The 18590-nt window shown below is 35.7% G+C and overlaps 1 protein-coding gene across 1 annotated transcript in view; it reads left to right on the forward strand.

The window, feature by feature from the left end:
• Window positions 1-18590, forward strand: part of KPNA3 (karyopherin subunit alpha 3) — a 102433-nt gene that overhangs the window by 48891 nt on the left and 34952 nt on the right. The gene's annotated exons all lie outside the window — the stretch shown is intronic.

The following is an 18590-nucleotide window of genomic DNA, read 5'->3' on the forward strand; positions in this document are numbered from 1 at the left end:
CACTCCCAGTTACTAAAACTATAAATAGACCTGTGCATTTATTTATTTAATAAGTGTTTATTAAATACCCACTTTGGGTCATGAATTTTTACTCAGCATCAATATTAAGCTCATTGGTATCGTATATAGTTCCTGAAATTCATTTTCCTAACTCCCTATGCGGCCTACCCCCCAGTCTTTAGTAGAATTGAAAACTGCTTGCTAATTCCAGTGTTCCTGCAACTTAAATTCTTCAGAGATACTTACAGATTAACAACGGTGATTTGGCCATCATATTTTCAAGTTTTTTCAGATCCTTGTTTCATCTGGACCAGAGAAGTAAACTAAGCCTTAATTTAATAAAGAGAGTGAGGTGAGCTCCTTGCCAATCTTGACACTTCAGACCTAGCTTCTTTTTTTTTTTTTTTTTGCTTTTTAACTTTTTATTAGCTTTATTAACTTTTTATTAGCTTTTTATTATTTATCCCTAAACCACACAGCATAAAAATGTATCATTAAATAGTTAAAATGGTATTTACTTATAACATGTATAGAAAAAGGTCAACACATCTAAGCGTACAGCTTGATGAATTTTCACAAAGTGAGCACATCTGTGTAATAAGCTCCTAGGTCAAGAAAGAGAACATTACCTGTATTCCAAGGCTCTTTCCTAGTTATCCTTTCCCCCAAGGGTAAGCATTATCTTGATTTTTTAATATTATAGATTATTTTGCATAGTTTGAACCTTATATAAATAGAATAGTTAAGTGTTCTTTTATGACTAGTTTTTCATTTGTCATGTAAAGATCATTCTCCTCAATAGAGGCAGTAGGAGTAAAACATCCGTTAACACTATACCAACTATCCCCAGATGTGAGCCTTTATTTTCACTTAAATTGTCATGCTTGGAAAACAACTCTAAAACTTTGTATTGGTCCTGGTATCATTCAGAATCCTCCTCTTATTTTAAGCTTTTTAGCTCTTCTAATATGCTTATAAATACAAGCTATTCATTTGTATTTATATTTGGCTGTTTGTTCCTCCTTCTGTAGTTGTGCTGTCTTCTGGACTTAATTTATATAATTAAATTTCTTGCTTGTCAGAATGCATCTTTTTAAATATCCATTTTGGTTACCTTAGACTCCTCTTATCTCTTCTTTTTCTCTGTAGATAACATTATTTCCTTTTCAGTCACCAGAGTTAACTCCTAGAAATCTTTACAGAAGGACCAAAAATGAAATTAACTAAAGAAATCTCAAGAAATTTCTTACTTCACATTTCAGAATTCCCTGGCTAAGCAGCAGAATGTGAACCGTTCCTGAAACAAATCCTAAACTTCAGGCAAAGCTTAATTGATTTTGGTGATTCTACAGAGGTGTGGAGAGCCCTCCAGGAAAAGATTCCTTTTTATAGCCAGTGTCTGTCTCTACTTCTAGTCTTTCTTTTTCTATAGCTCCATTGAGGAGAAAATCACAGCGTTGTTGTTTCTGACATTGAGATTCTTGAAAAATACAAGAAAGCTAGTTTCCCGTGATTCACAGATGAGCTCTACCATTTGCATTAGATTGTAATATTTTAAAGTGAGGGTGATAATCACACTCCCCTACCCCAGGTACTCTCCAGTCTCTCTCCCAGACTATCCCTAAATGCCTAGTCAAATTCTGGACCAAGAGTTAGTACTTGCTAAATGCCAATATTCAAGAATGAAATTGATTATGATATCTTAAAATTTTCTATATATTTAAATCATTTATTGAACTTCTAAAAAATCATTTATTGAATTTTTAATACAAATACTATAGATACAAAGCAGTACTATCTGAAAGTCTTAATCTGTGACAAATTAGGGAGCTTGTGTTAAAATATTAAACAAGGAGCTTCTTCCTGTACCAAAAAATCCTTCTGCCTAAATACATAAATAATGGAACTAAATGTGTTTAGTTTGTAGTTATTTCTGGCACAGGCTCCATATCTTAAGAGTAGCAGACCTGTAACAAATTGAGAAGTTTTAGCCAGTCCTTGGATCATATTTTGAATAACACTGATAATGCTCTGTCTAATTGAGAGTGAGATCTAATTATTAATAAAACTGTTTTTACTAGCCTCACATTCTTTTTTTTTTTTTTTAACTTTTTTGCCTTCTTTTACCTCTTTGATATCTTACTTTCCTATTTAAGTCGGTACTAATACATTGGCACTTACACAGAAGTCTGTACTTCTGTTTTATATCATATTGTAAACAGTTACATAAGAGTTAAATAACTTTTCTAAAATCACATAGCTGATAAATGATAGCTGAGCGCTTAATCATTATCCTATAATGCCTCTCAAAGTAAATGTTTGTTGAGTGAATAATACCTCATGAGTTGAAAATCAGTCCAAAACTTTATCACTGGCATTTTAAACTTTAGCACGTTATATTAAACTTTATATAATCTTCTCTTGGTGATTGATCAGTCAGATATTCCATTAGGATTTTATTGTCATTAGATCTGGGGGTAGGACTGCTTAAGTTCTTACATAATGAAAAACACCACAAAAATGCCCTACTTGACTAATCAGATACAGTATAATTCTTTTAATTGTTTGTACTTTTAGTAAAATTTTTTTTTTTGAAGATTTTATTTATTTGTTTGACAGAGACACTGTGAGAGAAGGAACACAAGCAGGGGGAGTGGGAGAGGTAGAAGCAGGCTTTCTGCTGAGCAAGGAGCCTGCCTGACGCAGGGTTCAATCCCAGGACCCTGGGACCATGACCTAAGCCGAAGGCAGACGCTTAACGACTGAGCTGCCCAGGCGCCCCTAGTAAAATGTCTTTTTTAAAATAGCTTGAATTGTTTTATGTCAACAAGATAATAAAGTTCATATGATCATATCGATTAATACAGAAACAAAAACCAGCACTCATTCCTGATAAAACTCTTAATCAATTACAAATAGAACTTGCTCAACTTGATAAAGAACATCTGCAAAAAAACCTATAGCTAACATCATACTTAATGGTGAAAACTGAATGCTTCCCCCCAAAGATCTAAGAACAAGGCAAGGATGTCTACCCTTATTGCTCTTACTTAGTAGAGTTCTGGCAATTCTAGCCAGTGCCATAAAAGACAAGAAAAGAAAATAAAAGACATCAGTTTAAAAAGGAAAAAATAAAACTGCCCCTGTTTCTAGATGACATGATAGTCTATATAGAAAAATCTGAGGAATCTACTACAGAAAGTTTCCTTGAATTAATAAGTGAGTTCAGCAAGATCACAGATTATAGGAGTAACATATAAAAGTCAGTGGCTTATATATGTTAACAGTGAACATGCAGAAATCAAAATTATGAATATAATACTATTTTTTAAAGATTTTATTTATTGATTTTAATTTCTTTAAATTCAGTTAATTAACATATAATGTATTATTGGTTTTAGAGGTACAGCTCTGTGATTTATCAGCCTTAGATAATACCCAGTGCTCATTACATCACATGCCCTCCTTAATGTCTATCATCCAGTTACCCCATCTTCCCACCTCCTTACCCTCCAGCAACTCTCAGTTTCTTTCTTATGATTAAGAGTCTCTTATGGTTTGTCTCCTTCTCTGGTTTCATCTTGTTTTATTTTTTTCCCCCTCCTCCCCTATGATCCTCTGTTTTGTTTGTTTGTTTCTTTAAAAAAGACAAGGATATCATATATCCTGGTTTTGTTTTTTTTTTAAAGCTTTTATTTATTTATTTATTTGTCAGAGAGAGAGAGAGATAAAGAGCACATAAGCAGGCAGAGTGGCAGGCAGGGGCAGAGAGAAAAGCAGGCTCCCTGCCGAGCAAGGAGCCTGATGCAGAACTCGCTCCCAGGACCCTGGGATTATGACCTGAGCTGAAGGTAGTGGCTTAACCAACTGAGCCTCTCTGTTTTGTTTTTTAAATTCCACATATGAGTGAGATCATATGATGATTGTCTTTCTCCGATTGACTTAATTCACTTAGCATAATACCCTGTTATTCCATCCATGTTTCAAATGGCAAGATTTCTTTTTTCTTTTTGATGGCTGAGTAATATCTGGGCCTTTTCCATAGTTTCACTATTGTGGACATTGCTGCTGTAAACATTCAGGTCCATGTGCCACTTCAGATCACTACATTTGTATCTTTGGGGTAAATACCCAGGAGTGCAGTTCCTGGGTTGTAGGGTAGCTCTATTTTCAACTTTTTGAGGAACCTCCATACTGCTTTCCAGAATGGCTGTAACAGCTTGCATTCCCACCAACAGTGTAAGAGGGTTCCCCTTTCTCCACATCCTTGCCAACATCTTTCGTTTCCTGACTTGTTAATTTTAGCCATTCTGACTGGTGTGAGGTGGTATCTCACTGTGGTTTTGATTTGCATTTCCCTGATGCCAAGTGGTATGGAACGTTTTTTCACCTGTCTGTTGGTCATTTGTATGTCTTCTTTGGAGAAATGTTTGTTCATGTCTTCATCCCATTTCTTGATTGGATTACTTGTTCTTTGAGTGTTGAGTTTGATAAATTCTTTATAGATTTTGGATACTAGGCCTTTATCGATATGTCATTTTCTCCCATTCTGTCAGTTGTGTTTGGTTTTGTTGGCTGTTTCCTTTCCTGTGCAAAAGCATTTTATCTTGAAAAGTCCCAGTAGTTAATTTTTGCCTTTTTTCCCTTGCCTTTGGAGAACTGTCTAGCAAGAAGTTGCTATGACCAATTCATAGAGGTTGCTGCCTGTGTTGTCTTCTAGGATTTTGATGGATTCCTGTCTCACATTTAGGTCTTTCATCCATTTTGAGATTATCTTTGTGTATGGTGTGAGGAAATGGTTCAGTTTCATTCTTCTGCATGTGGCTGTCCAATTTTTCCCAGCACCATTTATTGAAGAGACTGTCTTTTTTCCATTGGATATTCTTTACTGCTTTGTCGAAGTTTAGTTGACCATAGGAATGAAGGTCCATTTTGGGGTTTTCTATTCTGTTCCATTGATTTATATGTCTGTTTTGTGCCAGTACCATACTGTTTTGGTGATTACAGCTTTATAATGGAGGTTGAAGTTCAGAATAATGATACCACAGTTTTGGTTTTCTTTTTCAACATTCCTTTGACTATTTGGGGTCTTTTCTGGTTCCATACAAATTTTACGATTATTTGTTCTAGCTCTGAGAAAAAAGTTGATGGTATTTTGATAGGGATTGCTTGAATGTGTAGATTGCTCTAGCATAGACATTTTAACAATATTTATTCTTCCAATCCGTGGGCATAGAGTGTTTTTCCATTTTATTTTATTTCTCAATTTCTTTCATGAGTGTTCTGTAGTTTTCTAAGTACAGATCCTTTTTTCTGGGGTCATTTTTGCCATTTTAGTATTTTTTTTCCTCTCATCATTTATTCTTCTCTGAGGGACAGAATGACAAGATGGAAAAATTCACATCAAAAAAGAGAAGAAGAGGCAGTATTGACTGCCAGAGACCTAATCAGTATGGACATAAGTAAGATGTCAGAATTAGAGTTCAGAATAACAATTACAAAGATACTAGCTGGGCTTGAAAAAACATGGAAAACACTAGAGAATCCCTTTCTGGAGAAATAAAAACTAAAATCTAACCAAGTTGAAATCAGAAAGGCTGTTAATGAAATGCAACCAAAATGGAAGCCTAACTGCTAAGATAAATGAAGCAAAAGAGAGAATTATTGATATAGAAGACAAAATGATGGAGAATAAAGAAGCTGAGAAAAAGATAAACAATTACTGAATCACAGGGTGGGGGGTGGGAATTTGAGAGATAAGTGATACCATCAAGGGGAACAGTATTAGAATAATTCAGATCCCAGAAGAAGAGGAAAGGGGGGGGCAGGAGGTATATTGGAGCAAATTATAGTGAAGAACTTCCCTTATCTGGGGAAGGAAACAAGTATCCAAGTCCAGAAGCCACAGAGAACCCCCTCAAAATCAATAAAAATAGGTCAACACCCTGGCATAAAATAGTGAAACTTGCAAATTCAGAAACAAGGAGAAAATCCTGAAAGTAGTTCAGACAAGAGGTCTATAACCTACAAAGATAGAAACATTAGGTTGGCAGCAGACCTATCCACAGAGACATGGCAGGCGGAAAGAACTGGCATTATATATTCAGGGTGCTAAATGAAAAAAATACGCAGCCAAGTATACATTATCCAGCTAGTGTGTCTTTCAAAATAGAAGGAGTGATAAAAATCTTCCAGGACAAACAACCTAAAAGAATTTGTGATCACCAAACCAGCCATACAGGAAATATTAAAGGGGATCCTTTAAACAAAGAAAGAGCCCAAAAGTAACATAGACCAGAATGGAACAGAGACAATCTACAGAAACAGTCACTTTACAGGTAATACATGGCACTAAAGTCTTATCTTTCAGTAGTTACTCTGTAAATGGGCTTAATGGCCCACTCAAAAGACATGGGATTTAGATTGGATGAAAAAGCAAGACCCATCGATATGCTGTCTACCAGAGACTCATTTTAGACCCAAATCCAAATATAAAGTGAGGGGATGGAAAAACATTTATCATGCTAATAGATATCAAAGGAAAACTGGCAGTGGCAAACTTTATATCCAACAGGTTAGATTTTGAACCAGACTATAATAAGAGATGAAGAAGGATACTCTATCATAAAGGGTCTATCCAACAAGAAGAACTAACAATTGTAAATATTTATGTCTCTAACATAGGAACAGACAATTATGTAAGCCAGGTAATAATAAAAATCAAAGAAACACATTGACAATAATACAGTAATAGTAGGGGAGTTTAGCACCCCACTCACAGTGATGGACAGATCATCTAAGCAGAAGATCAACAAGGAAATAAGGGCTTTGAATGTCACACTGGACCAGATGGACTTCACAGATATATTCAGAGTATTCCATCCCAAAGCAACAGAATACATATTCTTCTTCAGTGCACATGGAACGTTCTTGAGAATAGATCACATACTGGGTCACAAATCAGGTCTCAGCTGATATCAGAAGACTGAGATCAATCTGTACATATTTTAGGACCATGATGCTTTGAAACTAATTCAGTCACAAGAGGAAATTTGGAAAGAGCTCAAATACATGGATACATGGAGTTTAAAGAGCATCCTACTAAGGAATGAATGGGTCAACCAGGAAATTACAGAACAATTTAAAAAATTCATGAAAACACAACTGTTCAAAACCTATGGGATGCAGAAAAATGAAGTCTTAAGAGGGAAGTATATAGCAGTATAAGCCTTTCTCAAGAAACAAGAAAGTTCTCAAATATGCAGTCTCACCTTACAACTAAAGGAGCTGGAGAAGGAACAGCAAATAAAGTCTGAACCCAGCAGAACTCAGAAAGATTAGAGCAGAAATCAATTAAACAGAAACCAAAAAAACAGAACAGATCAACGAGTATAGGAGCTGATTCTTTGAAAGAATTAGTAAGATCAATAAACCCCTGGCCAGATTTATCAAAAAGAAAAGAGAAAAGACCCAAATAAATGAAATGATGGATAAAAGAGGAGAGATCACAACCAACACTGAAGAAATAGTTAAAGGAAAATATTATGAGCAAAGCCACTAAATTAGGCAATCTGGAAGAAATGGAAGCATTCCTGGAGATGTATAAACTACCAAAACTGAAACAGGAGGAAATAAAAAAAACCTGAACAGACCCATAACAAGCAAGGAAATTGAAGCACTAATCAAAAATATCCCAGCAAGCAAAAGCCCAGGGCCAAATGGCTTCCTAGGGGAATTCTACCAAACCTTTAAAAAAGAACTAATACCTACTCTTCTGAAGCTGTTTTTAAAACATGGGAAAGGAAGGAAAACTTCTAAACTCTTTTTATGAGGCCAGCATTACCTTGATCCCAAAACCAGACAAAGACCCCACCCACAGGATTATAGACCAATATCCCTGATGAACATGGATACAGAAATTCTCACCATGATACTAGCGTGGCTCAACCTCATGATCTGAGCCCAAATCAAGAGTCAGAGACTTAACTATCTGATTTACCCATGTGCCCCCAGACAAGCTTATTTTTAAATGTTTATGGAAAGGCACAGGCTCTAGAACACCTAAAACAGTCCTGACAGAGAATAAAAACAGGAGCAATTGCTCCAGCCAATATTAAGGCTTATGGGATAGCTACAGCAATGAATACTACATGATATTGGCTAAAGAATGGACACATTTCTCAATGTAACAGAAGATGGAACCCAGAAATAAACCCACACAGATACACCCAAATTTCTTTTGGCAAAACTAAATCAATGGCAGAAGAATAACTTCTTTAGCAAATGATACTAGAGCAATTGGGAATTCATAGGCAAAAATAAATAACCTCAACCTCATTCTCACACCTATACAAATACATAAAATGGATCCTAGACTTAAATGTAAAAGATAAAACTATAAACGTTTAGGAAAAAAATGGAGGAAATTTTTCAGGAACCAGAGCCAGGCAAATGGTTCATACAGTTGACCACAAAAGCATAATCCATAAAAAGAAAGTTGGAACTTAATAAATAAAAATTTATTCTGTGAAAGCTCATATGAAAGGATGAAAATACAAGCTGGAAATAAAGAAGAAAACCACACATCCAATATAGGGCTAGTATCTATAATGAACTCTTAAAGGTTAACAGTAAAAACAAACAAACCCGATTTTAAAAATGGACAAGGATGAGAAGAGACGTTTCATTGAATGAAGTATACAGATAGCACTTATTGTGATTATGATTATTAATACATTATTAGCCATCAGAGAAATATGGATTAAAACCTACTACGCATCTGTTAGAATGGCTGAAATAAAAAAACAGTTAACATGAAATGCTAGTGAGGATGTAGAGAAATTGGATCACTCATATGTTGCTGATGGGAATGTGGAATGGTACAGTCACTCTGGAAAACATGTTGCTAATAAACAGCCTACTGGTTAAACTCCTACTCATTTATCTCAGAGATATGAGAACTGGTGTTCATACAAAATCTGTACTTGAATGTTCATAACAACTTTATTTTGGAATAGCTAAAACCTAGAAACAATCTAGATGGTTAAACTTTAGTAGGTCTTTGCCATGAAATACCACTCAGCAATTTAAAGGAACCAACTATATATTTTTTTAAAGATTTTATTTATTTATTTGATAGACAGAAATCACAAGTAGGCAGAGAGGCAGAGAGAGAGAGAGAGGGAGAGAGAGAGGAGGAAGCAGGCTCCCTGCTGAGCAGAGAGCCCGATGCGGAGCTCAATCCCAGGACCCTGGGATCATGACCAGAGCCGAAGGCAGAGGTTTTAACCCACTGAGCCATCCAGGTGCCCCTAAAAAGGAACCAACTATTGATAGAAGCAACAACTTAATGTGAATTTCTTGGGAATTATGCTGGGCAAAAGAAAGCCCATCACAAAAAGATTATATACTGTGTGATTCCATTTATGTAACATTTTTGAAATGATAAAATTTTAGAAATGAAGGACTGGGGGTGCCTGGGTGGCTCAGTGGGTTAAAGCCTCTGCCTTCGGCTCGGGTCATGATCCTGGGGTTCTGGGATCGAGCCCTGCATCTCTGCTCGGCAGGGAGCCTGCTTCTCCCTCTTTCTCTGCCTGCCTCTCTGCCTACTTGTGATCTCTGTCTGTCAAATAAATAAATAAAAATATTTTTCAAAAAATTTAAAAAAGAAATGAAGGACTGATTAGTGGTTGCAAGGGTTAGATTCAGGGACAGGGAGAGACAACGGGGAGGTGTTTGCTTAAAAAGGGGCAACAGAAGGGTATCTTCAGTTTTTGTAACTGTTCTGTATTTTGAGTATAATGGTGGATACATGAATCTGTGCATGTGATAAAATTGTATAGAATTAATAGACATAAACTTTCATACAGTGAATGTAAATAAGACAGGAAATCTGAATAAGATCAGTGGGTCATATCAATGTCAGTGTCTTCATTGTGATATTATACTAAGGTTTGGCAAAATGTTAATTAAGAGAATCTGGACTAGGGGTACCAGGGTGGCTCAGTTCATTAAGCATCAGCCTTTAGGTCAGGTCATGATCCCAGGGTCCTGGGATTGAACCCTGAATCAGGCTCTCTGATCAGCAGGGAGTTGATTCTGCCTCTTTCCCCGATTAAGCTCACATGTACTTGCATGCTCTCTTTCTCTCTCTCTCTCTCTCTCTCTCTCTCCCTCCCTATCCCTCTTAAATAAATAAATAAAATCTTTTTTTCTTTTTTTAAGAGATGTGATTTATATATACAGTGGAATATTATTCAGCCATAAAGAAGATTGAAATCGGGCCCTGCATCGGGCTCTCTGCTCGGCGGGGAGTCTGCTTCCCTTCCTCTCTCTGCCTGCCTCTCTGCCTACTTATGATCTCTGTCTGTCAAATAAATAAATAAAATCTTAAAAAAAAAAAAAAAAAGATTGAGATCTGGGGCACCTGGGTGGCTCAGTAGGTTAAAGCCTCTGCTTTGGGCTCAGGTCATGATCCCAGGATCCTGGAATCAAGTTCCATATCAGGTTCTCTGCTCAACAGGGAACCTGCTTCCCCCACCCCTCTCTGCCTACCTGTGATCTCTGTCAAATACATAAATAAAATCTTTTTTTTAAAAAAGGAAAGATTGAAATTTTCCCATTTGCAATGACATGAATGGAGGTAGGAGTATTAGGCTAATAAACAAAATAAGGGAAAGACAAATACCATATGATTTCACTCATATATGCAATTTAAGTAATAAAACAAGTGTGTAAAGGGAAAAAAGAGAGAGAGAAATCAAGAAACAAACTCTTATTAATTATAGAGAACTAACTGATGGTTACCAAGAGGGGAGAATTTGGGGGATTGGGTTAAATAGGTGACGGAGATTAAGGAGTGCACCTATTGTGATGAGTGGGTGTTTTATGGAGGTGTTGAATCACTTTATTGCACACCTGAAAGTAACACAATGCTGTATATTAAGAATTAAATACAATTAAAATAAAAACCTAAGAAAAAACTAATTCAGGGTTTCATTAATTGAAGTTTTGATTGATCAAGATTTTACTAATTGAAATTTTGATTGAGACAATTATAAATGTGAATGCAGTTATAAGAAATAATGCAAAAATCCCTAGCCCAGGTTCTCTTTTTAAAAGATTTTCTTTATTTATTTTGAGAGCGAGAAAGCAAGAGAGTATATAAGTGGGGAAAGGGACAGAGGGAGAGAAAGAATCCCAAGCAAACTCCACACTGAATGTGGAGCCCGACATGGGGCTCGATTTTACGACCCTGATATCATGACCCAACTTGAAATCAAGGGTCAGACACTTAACTCTACTGAGCTACATCTTCTTTATCTGTGTATCAGTTCATGGACACTTGGACTGCTTCCATATCTTGGCTATTGTAAATAATGGTGCAGGTAATCCCTTTGAATTAGTGTTTTTGTATTCTTCAAGTAAATACCCAGTAGTATGATTGCTAGATCATAGGGTAGCTCTATTTGTTTTCTTTTCTTTTTTATTAATTTTTTATTTTTTTAAACATATAATAAGGGTAAAAAAAAAACATATAATAAGGGTAGCTCTATTTTTAACTTTTTTTTTTAAGATTATTTATTTATTTATTTGACAGAGAGATCACAAGTAGTCAGAGAGAGAGAGGAGGAAGCAGGCTCCCTGCCAAGCAGAGAGTCCGATGCAGGACTCTATCCCAGGACCCTGAGATCATGACCTGAGCTGAAGGCAGAGACTTAACCCATTGAGCCACCCAGGCGCCCATTTTTAACTTTTTGAGGAACCTCCATACTGTTTTCCAGAATGGGTGCATTAGTTTGCATTCCCACCAACAGAGTAAGAGGGTTCCTTTTTTTCCTTTTCTTTCACATCCTCACCAACACTTGTTTCTTGTGTTTTTGATTTTAGCCATTCTGATGGGTATGAGACGATATGTCATTGTAGTTTCGATTTGCATTTCCCTGGTAATCAGTAATGATAGGCATCTTTTCATGTGTCTGTTGGCCATCTGTATGTCTTAGAGGAATGTCTGTTCATGTTTTCTGCTGTTTTTTAGTTAGATTATTTTCTTTAGATACCCTATATCAGATATGCCATAAGCAAGTATCTTCTCCCATTCCATAGATTGACTTTTAGTCTTGATGATAATTTTCTTCACTGTGCAAAAGCTTTTTACTTTGATGCAGTACCAATAGTTTATTTATTTTTGCTTTTGTTTCCCTTGCCTCAGGAAACATGTCTAGGAAAAGGTTGCTATAGCCAATGTTCAGAGCTTACTGCCTGTGCTCTCTTCTAGGATGTTTGTGGTTTCAGGTCTCACATTTAAGTCTCTAACCCATTTTGAATTTATTTTTATGTATGGTGATAGTGAAGAAAGTTATCCAGTTTCTTTCTTTTGCATGGTGCTTTCCAGTTTTCCGAAGGGCCATTTGTTGAAGAAACTGTCTTTTTCCTACTGGATATTCTTTTCTGCTTTGTCAAAGATTAATTGACCATTTAGTTGTGAGTTTACTTCTGGGTTTTCTCTTCTGTTCCATTCTATTTCTGTGCCCATACCATAGTGTTTTAATTACTTGAGCTTTATAATATAGCTTGAAGTCTAGAATATTGATGCCTCCAGCTTTGCTTTGCTTTTTCAAGATTATTTTGACTACTTGGAGTCTTTTGTGGTTCTATACAAGTTTTAGAATTGTTTGTTCTAGTTGTGTGAAAAATGCTATTGATATTTTAAAGGGATTGCATTAAATGTATAGATTGTTTTGGGTAGTATAGACATTTCCACAGCATTTGTTCTTCTAATCCTTGAGCATGGGATCTGTTTCCATTTCTTTGTGTCATTTTCAGTTTCTTTTATCAGTGTTTTATAGTTTTCCGTTTTTACTCTGAAAAATAAAAACCTAAGAAAAACTATAAAGAAGTTCTTTACTTCTTTAATTAGATTTATTCCTGGGTATCTTTTTATTTGGGGTGTAGTTGTAAATGATACTGTTTTCTTAGTTTGTCTTTCTGCTGCTTCATTATTGATATGTAGAGATGTAACAAATTTCTGTATACTGATTTTGTATTCTGTAACTTTACTGAGTTTATTAGTTCTAGCAGTTTTTTGGTAGAGTCGGGTTTTCTGTGTAGGGTATCATGTCATCTGTAAAGAGTGAAAGTTTTAATTCCTTACCAATTTGGATGCCCCTTTTAAAGAGAAGGAGTGGGGGAAGAGTAAGGGAAGAGGGAGAGAATATTAAACAGACTCCATACCTGGAGCTGGGGTTAATCTCACAACTCTGAGATCATGACCTGAGCTAAAATCAAGAGTCAGATGCTTAATTGTACTGAGCCACCCTGGTACACTACCTTTTATTTCTTTTTGTTGTCTGATTGCTGAGGCTGGGACTGCAGTACTATGTTGAATGTAAGTGTTAAGAGTGGACATCTCTGTCTTGTTCCTTACCTTGGGGAAAAACCTCCCAGTTTTTTCCTATTAAGGATGATGTTAGTTGTGTGTTTTTCATATATGGACTTTATTATGTTGAGGTATGTTCCCTCTAAACCTACTTTGTTCGGGGTTTTTAATCACAAATGGATGTTATATTTTGTCAAATGCTTTTTCTGTATCTATTGAAATGATCATGTATAAAACCTTAAATTAGTAAAGAAGAATCCAAAAGAAAACAGCTATTTAATAAGATTAGTTAAATGATTCTTCAGGAAAAATAATTTCTGTTATGTAGTCAGATTTTTACATGATTGGTGAATCAGTAGTGTTTTGGTTTAAAAAAAATTTTTTTTTAAGATTTTATTTATTTATTTGACACAGAGAGAGAGATCACAAGTAGGCAGAGAGGCAGTCAGAGAGAGGTGGGGAAGCAGGCTGCCTGCTGAGCAGAGAGCCTGATGCGGGGCTGGATCCCAGGACCCTGAGATCATGATCTGAGCTGAAGGCAGAGGCTTAACCCACTGAGTCACCCAGGTGCCCCTTAACTGATATTTTCTAGATATACAATTTAATTTAGGCTGGTTCTCTGTGTCCCCATACTCATCTGTGAAATAAGAGATTTTAATTTTATAGGAACTAAAACTAGATAAGACAACACAATGAGTATATTGCTTGATAAAAACAAATTTAATTATGTCATATTCAAAATGGGGCTGATCAATATCTGGTTTTTTTTTTTTTTTTTTTTTCATAACATGTTTAAGAAGTAATTGCTGACTGGGCGCCTGGGTGGCTCAGTGGGTTAAGCCGCTGCCTTCGGCTCAGGTCATGATCTCAGGGTCCTGGGATCGAGTCCCGCATCGGGCTCTCTGCTCAGCAGGGAGCCTGCTTCCTTCTCTCTCTCTCTGCCTGCCTCTCAGTGTACTTGTAATTTCTCTCTGTCAAATAAATAAATAAAATCTTTAAAAAAAAAAAAAAAAAAAAAGAAGTAATTGCTGACTTATTCCACAAATTTAGGTATAGAATATTCAGCCACTTTTTCAAGGTAAAGAGAAGTTTGGAAATGAAAAAGAACTTTATATAGAGGTCAATATACAGAATTTGTTAACTCAAAAAATATTAGGTTGAGTCTTAGAAATTACCCATAGTTAGCCTTCTTAACCTACAAGGTGTTAATTCTGTGTGGGTCAACCCTAATAGAAAACAGAAAGTCAAAAGAGATTGAATACATAGTTGGGTAATAGATTAATAACAGATTTTTAAAAGAACTTAAGAAATGGATCTAGTGTGTGTGTGTGTCTCTGTGTGTGTGTGTGTGTGTGTAGATAAAGTAGATGTTGAAACTAGGTTAGTTTCCATAACTTCTGTGCTCTCCTCCCACTTGACAAAAGAAAGAGATACCTTTTATAGATGCTGAATTTTTTGAAGTACAGTGTCCAGGAGAGTAAAAAGCTCTAGGTTGTTAAGAAAAGGGACTGTTTAATACTGGTTTTGATGAAACTTCCTTTAATGATTAGATCATCAGAAACCTGCCCAGGGATTATCTTTCCTTAGCTCATACATAGTTTTTGTTTTGTGAAGAATAAAGTTTGATGGGACGTCTGGGTGGCTCAGTCAGTTATGATCAGGTCATGATCTCAGGGTCCTGGGATTGAGTCCTGCATTGGGCTCTTTGCTCAGCGGGGAGACTGCTTCTTCCTATGCCCACCCCACTCCCCAAGCTTGTGCTCGTTCATGGGCTCTCTCTCTCTGACAAATAAATAAAATCTTGAAATTTTTTTTCAAGATTTTATTTATTTATTTGACGGAGAGAGATCACAAGTAGGCAGAGAGGCAGGCAGAGAGAGAGAGAGAGAGAGAGAAAGGGAAGCAGGCTCCCCACTGAGCAGAGAGCCCGGTGTGGGACTCGATCCCAGGACCCTGAGATCATGACCTGAGCTGAAGGCAGCAGCTTAACCCACTGAGCCACCCAGGTGCCCCTTGAAAAAATTTTTTAAAAAAAGAATAAAGTATAATTTTCTGCCCTAAGATATTCTTGGCTTATTTTAGGATGCTATCAATTGAAATTTGGGAGTTATCACTTAATTTTTGATAAAAGAAACATTTTACTGTGAAGCTACAATAACTTTAAACTTGTATATGCTTAATAACATATGTCCAAATATATATAAAGCAAAAATTTAGTTAGAAGGCAGAATTTGTCAAAGACATAATCATTGTGGGAAATTTTCTTGTCGTTAATAAACACACCAATTAATAGGGGAAAGAAAAGTTAAATAACTTAATTTGCAAGTGTTGTTTAAAAACACATATAAAACCCAATGAAAAATAGTTTTGTGATAGTATAAAGCTATAATTTCCAAACTGTGTGCTGAGGTACCATGGGGCTCCGTGATGAAATCAGAGAGACATTTAGGATATTCTAAATTTTTAAGAGACACATAGCAACATTTGACATCTTTCAGATACCACAGAACTATTAGGTATTGAGGTAGTTCACAATTTAAATATTAGATCTCACTGCATTCCTTTTAATCACATATTTTGTTTAAGAGTGAAGTGAGATTTATTTTTTCTTTCAATTTATATACCCACAGCTCCCCATCCTTCACAGCCCCGCGACCCCCTGCCAATGACTATTAAGTTGTTTAGACATGACTATTTGAATAAGAAAACTTAGGTATTTCTTTTGGCCTTTACTGTGGACTGAGAAGGTTCAGGAAATTCTGGTGTAAAGTAAATACCAGTTAATTTCACAGTGTTGTAGGGACTCTTTCTGATCGCCATACAATTAAATTAGAAGTCCAGGAATAAGATAATTACAAAAATCTCATAATTGTGAAAGAAAGAAAGTACTTCTGAATATGTTGAGCATCACAGAAATCCTAGTGGCCATTAGGATTACCTAGAAAGGAACAATAGGAAAAATATTACATGTCAGAACCTGTGGAATACAGTTTAAAATGTACTTCACAAGAGAAATTTACAGCAAGTAGAGATACAGAACAAAGAATAATAGTATTTAAAAGACATATTAATGCGTCTATAGCATAAGTTTTAAAAGATTCGTACATCATTTAGTTTTTGCTGCATAATAAACCACTCCAAAACCAAGTAGCTTAAAACAGTTGACATTTTAGTCAGCTAATAATTCTGTGGGTTGGCAGAGTGGTTCTACTGGTCTGGGCCAATTCAGCTGACTCTGCCAGGCTCCTTCATTCATCTCTGGTCAGTTGGTGGGTTAGCTGATGACTAGATGATCAAGGATGGTCTCACACAAGTTTCTGGCTTTTGGATAAGACCTTGGTTGTCTTCTATGTAGCCTCATCCTCCAGCTGGCTAGCACAGTGTTGTTCACGTGGTGGTTTTAGAATTTTAGAAGCAGCAAGAGAGGACATTCTTAGATGTGTAAGCACTTTTCAAGTTCATTTGATTAATGTCCCATTGCCAAACCCAGCCACACAGCCACACCTAGAATTAGTACAGGACCAAACTGTCCAGAGGCATGGGTATGGGAAGGGGAATTATAGCCATTTTTGCAAACAATCTACCACAGTTTGAATATAAACAGTTTTTTGCCAATAGATTTGAAAACTTAGCTGAAATGAACAATTTTCTAGTGGAAAAAAAGATTTACCCATTTAACTCAAGAAGAAATGAAAAACATGAAGAGATCTTAAAGTAAATTATATCAGCGAAACATTTAACCTCTTCCAACCTAAGATAGAAAAGGTAATCTTGCTGATAGTTCTATCAGCAAACATTCAAAGAACAGATAATTTCAGTCTTATTAAATGATTGTAGAGAATGTAGGGAGATAACAATACCCAACCCATTCTGGGAGGCTAGCAAAGCCATGACTTCAAGAATGAGACCAAGACAGCATGAGAAAAGGTGCTTGTAAGCCAGTTTCACTTATTAACATAGGTAAGAAAAAAAAATTGTAAATCAAATATTAGCAAATTAAGTCGAGTAGAGAATATCTTTTTAAAATTTGCAAGATTTATCCCAGGTCTTGTAATCATTTAACTTTTACACTGCAAGGTTATAAGTTTAACATTAAAAAGTCAGTTAATTTACCACATTTACAAATGAAAGAGGAAAATTACATGTCCATATCAATAGATGCAAAAGAAGTACAGTTTAATAAAATTAAGCACCTGTTTGTGGCTAAAAAGAAAAAGATCTTAACAAATTAGGAATAGAAATGCAATTCCTTACGAGGTGGGGGGGTGGGAAAGACCGCAAGCATCATATATTATGATAAAATGCTATTCCTGTATTGGGCATCTGTGTATTTAGGAGGTTTTAGTTATATTTATGCTATTATATATTGTTATTGTGCCTGAAATATCTGGGGGAGTTGGAGAAATGGAGAGACTACAATTTCTAAAAGGCCTTTGGAAGTTTAATTATTCAGACTCAAAAGGTTAAAGGAAAATAGAGAATAAAATGAGATAAAACCTTAGTGGAACATTTAAATAAATTCCAAAAAATGTTAGGATATAATAAATTTTAAGATTAACCCTTGTACAAATGACAAAGTACAATGCATAGATTTTTTTTTTAGGTTTTGAAACAATTTCATACTTGCAGTTTGAAATTCAAATTTACATTAGTACAAAAACCACTGTGCACTCTTTACCCAGTACCCAGCTTCCTTGTTTGTTACCTTTTTTCTGTATTTGCCTTATTCTCGCTCCTCTCTCTGATTTAAACACACACACTTAAAACCGTTAAGTTGTTGGCATAATGCCCCATTATCCTTAATTTGTCAGTTCATATTTCATAAAAATATACACTTTCCTATGTAACCACAGTCCATTTGTCAAATTAGCAGATAAATATCTACCATCTAATTCATGGACCTAACTCATATTTTACTAGTTGTTCCTAATGTCCTTTATAAACCCAACATCCAATCTAGGATTAGACATTATGCTTGTCATGTTTCCTTAATCTCATTCAGTCCGACAGTTCTTCTGTCTTTATCTCTCAAGACTACATTTTTGAAGAGTACAGACTAGTTCTTGTAGATTGGCAGATTTAGGTTTGTCTCACTTTCCTCAGGTGGTTGTTGTTATTATGGTAGGAATACCACAGACATGATACTGTTTTCTCAGTACATGAGACCAGAAGGCTCATAATGTGGATTTGTTCTTTACTCATGATAATAACC

Source organism: Mustela nigripes, chromosome 15 (assembly GCF_022355385.1).
Source record: "Mustela nigripes isolate SB6536 chromosome 15, MUSNIG.SB6536, whole genome shotgun sequence".
Classification (NCBI taxonomy): domain Eukaryota; kingdom Metazoa; phylum Chordata; class Mammalia; order Carnivora; family Mustelidae; genus Mustela; species Mustela nigripes.